Genomic DNA, 3,897 nt, shown 5'->3' on the forward strand with positions numbered 1-3,897 from the left:
CTGGGCTTCTGGGATGCTGCATCTTATAGATACTCTTTGTGGGGCACAATCCAGAGGCCTGGGTGGGTGGCACTGGGGCCAAACTGGATTCCTGGTGCAGGAAAAGCAGGGCTGGGGAGCCTGAGGCAGAAGCCCTGGAGGTCCTGGACTGTCTCATAGTTAGGTTGTATTTGCTATTCTAGATGGAGGCCTGGCCAAAACCAGCCTCCAAATAAGAACATTCTTGCCTTGATTTGTGCTGGTTGAGAACGCTCACTGTGCACACAGCTGGTCTTCTCCTCCTCTAGGTGAGATAGGGAGCTAGCAGTTTGAGCCCTGGTCCATCAGTGAGGCTCAGATCTCTTCCATGTGTAACCCATGGACGCCATTGACTCAGTTTGTCAGGGTCCTTGTAGTCAGTGAGTAGCTCCATGTAAGGCTTTAGTTCATAATCTTTATGGCCAACATTCATCCATGGAGCTTTCATGATTTGCTTTGAAGTACATCTCTTACTGGGATTGAGGATGAAACATTTTTGTGCAGATTTTCACACTCCATGAATGTGTAGAAGGGAACATGATATTTTCCATTCAGTATCTGCTTCTGCAGCTACCTGAAGTTCCGTCCATCAAAAGATAGGCATCTGCTGACAAGTGTATACACAGTGACTCCCATGCTCCACATATCCACTGCGGTTTCATTGTACTTTAGCCCTGGAAGAGTTCTGGGGCAGAATAATGCAGACTGCTACAAAAGGTATCCAGCTTTTTGCCAAAGGTGAAATCGTTTCTGAAGATGACATCTGCAACCTTGATGTCATAACAGCATCCAAGGGCAGGTTTTCTGCTTTTAACTCTCTATGCACACTAAACTTCTGGTGACCGTACTGCACAGCAGACACTGGCAGAATTTACTTGGGTCACTTTTTCTTTCCCATTTCCATGAGCCTCTAGGTAATCAAGCACTCTCCTCCATTAGTGTACGCCATAAAAAGTAGTTTTCTCATTCGTGATCTCTTCAAATAACTATGTTAGGATGATTCAAAGTCCTCACTATTCTTACTTCATCGGAGAGTTTCCAAAGGCAGGAGGAGTTCTATTTAGTCTTGCCAATGATCTTGACCCTGATGCTCAGCCAAGCTTAGATCAGGCTGATCTGAGCTACAGCCTCTAACCTGAGGGCCCCTACCAATGGGTAAATTTTAATGAAAGTAAACAAAATTTTGAGGTGAACCCTGATTCTGGGTCAAGCTTGAATTCTGACTGATGCTACCCTCTATCCCCACGGTCCCTACAAAGGAATGTACTGGGGGAGATTTTGACCCTGGGGCAAGCTTAGATTATGTGCAGCCTGAGCTACAGCCACTGGCCTCAGAGCTACTTCCAAATACTGAAACAACAGATAAGACAGGAGTTTGGACTGATTTGTAAGAGAATGGGCAAAACAAGGGGAAAGAGAAAGGGAAGAGAAAGGAATTCCTCCCAGCAGGGTGGAGACCTTTAACCAGTTATTAAGAAATGGGAGGAATAAAATGAGTATCGATGGGGTCAAACAAGTTTTTCTTCATGCAGCACCCTCACAAGTTGGGTAGTTGTTACTCAACAGTGAAGGACCCTAAACAAATCTGTTTTATTCTCCCTAGTGAGGAGGGATTTAGAAAGGTGCAGGACAAATATGACAATGAGAAACCTGACTTCCTATTACCTGGGCTGATAGTCCCAAATCTTATTTTGTGAATTCCTACCACTAGCTTCTTGAGGAACCATATTAAAATAGGTTGTGAGAGTGGCTACCTTAGGATCAGTCTCACTGGTTTAGAATACAGGTAGTCCCTGACTTAGGATTCTAGTGACGATGAACCACACTTATGACCGTCCTTTTCTTTTTTGTACATCTTATTGTTAGTAATATGTACGACACACAGCGCTGCAGCAGGTAATGTGCTGATGTTATCATTCTCAGATGTTCACTTGCAGATGTTCAATGTCATGATTTGCTGATCAAAATAGTGCCATATACCAGGCTGTGGCCTGGTCTACAGTAGTATCTGTGTCGGTGTGGGTGCAGGGAGTCGTAACAGATAGAATGTTGGGCAATGTTCAGCTCTAATGAATTACACCAACCAGTCATTAGGAGTCTGACTTCATTGTTCTAACGCTGACGCTGACAAATAAAGATTGTATTACAAAGACACTGATAATAAAAGGCAATAATAATGAAAACTAAAAAAAAAAAAGGTATTCCACTTAGGGCAGAACCGACATATGATGGAGGCATCGGAACATAACCTTGTCATAAGTCATGGAGCACCTGTATTGTGAAATGGAGGAGAATGTTCTGGTTGACACAGGACCCATAGCTCACTTTTGAACAATCATAAAAAAATCAAAAAAACCAAACCCGTTGCTGTTGAGTTAATTCCGACAAAAGCAAACCCGTTGCTGACTCATAGCAACCCTGTAATACAGAGTAGAACTGCCCCATAGAGTTTCCAAGGAGTGCCTGCTGGATTCAAACTGCTGACCTTTTGGTTAGCAGCCATAGCTCTTAACCACTATGCCACCAGGGTTTCCATTTCTAACTCAGAGCGAGCCTATAGGACAGAGTAGAACTACCGCATAGGGTTTCCAAGGAGAGGCTGGTGGATTCAAACTGCCGACCTTTTGGTTAGCAGCTAAGCGCTTAACCACTGTGCCACCAGGGCTCCCGAACAATCATAGATGGTATTAAAGAATGCAAACCCACAGTACCCTGATCCCAAGGGGGCGGCAAGCCTAATAGATGGGATAAAGGCCACAGTAAACGTTGTTTAAGGAGCCCTCGTGGCTCCTGGTTAAACATTAAGCTGCTAACAGAAAGGCTGGTGGATCAAACCCATCCAGAGGCTGGTGTTGGGGGAAGACCTGGCAATCTGCTCCCTTAAAGATTATTGTTGTTGTTTGGTTCCATCGAGTCGGTTCCAACTCATAGTGACCTCACGTATAACAGAACAAAACAGTGCCCGGTCCTGTGCCATCCTCACAATAGTTGCTATGTTTGAGCCCATTGTTGCATCCACTGCGTCAATCCACCTCCTTGAGTGTCTTCCTCTTTTTTGCTGACCTTCTACTTTACAAAGCAAGATATCCTTCTCCAGCAGCTGATCCCTCCTGATAACATGTCCAAAGTACGTGAGACCAAGTCTTGCCAACTTAGCTTCTAAAGAGCGTTCTGGCTGTGCTTCTTCCAAGACAGATTTGTTTGTTCTTCTGGCAATCCATGATATAGTTAATATTCTTCACCAACACCATGAATTCAAAAGCATCAATTCTTTTGTCTTCCTCATTCATTGTCAACCTTTGGCATGCATATAGGCGATTGAAAATACCATGGCTTTCGTCAGGTGTACTTTAGTGTGCAAAGTGACATCTTTGCTTAGTTTAGGAAACCCGAGGAGCTTGGCTGCTAACTAAACGATCGCCAGTTTGAATCCACTGGCCGCTCCTTGGAAACCCTATGGGGTCGTTCTACACTGTCCTATAGGGTCACTATGAGTCAGAATCAACTCGATTGCACGGGGTTTGGGATTTTTTTAAAAATGTTCTATTGGTTCGCTGTGGGTCGGAATAGACTACAGGGCACACAAAAACAACCACAGCATGGTAGGAGGAAAACATCTCACCTTCCGATATATGTGACCTACACACTCTCCTCTTTTACTTAAATTGCTTGAAACTTTAACAAAAGCAGCACGGGTCCTCAGGACCCCAGAGAATTTGAAATGGTTCAAAAGGAGGAGAATCAAGTTTTGTTGGAAGGAAAGAAGCCTGAGAGCCCAGGTGGAGGGATGGAGAGAGCGGGAATCTCAGGCCCACCCTCCCCCACTCCATACCCACCCGTTGCCCCTCGCCATCCAAGGCCCCGTCCCGTCCCCGTACA

General features: G+C 45.0%; 1 pseudogene; it reads right to left on the reverse strand.

Moving 5' to 3' along the window:
• Positions 1–323: 323 nt before the first annotated feature.
• Positions 324–3,897, reverse strand: part of LOC101349222 (serine/threonine-protein kinase MARK2 pseudogene) — a 4,484-nt pseudogene continuing 910 nt past the window's right edge.

Source organism: Trichechus manatus, unplaced genomic scaffold (assembly GCF_000243295.1).
Source record: "Trichechus manatus latirostris isolate Lorelei unplaced genomic scaffold, TriManLat1.0 scaffold00120, whole genome shotgun sequence".
Classification (NCBI taxonomy): Eukaryota; Metazoa; Chordata; class Mammalia; order Sirenia; family Trichechidae; genus Trichechus; species Trichechus manatus.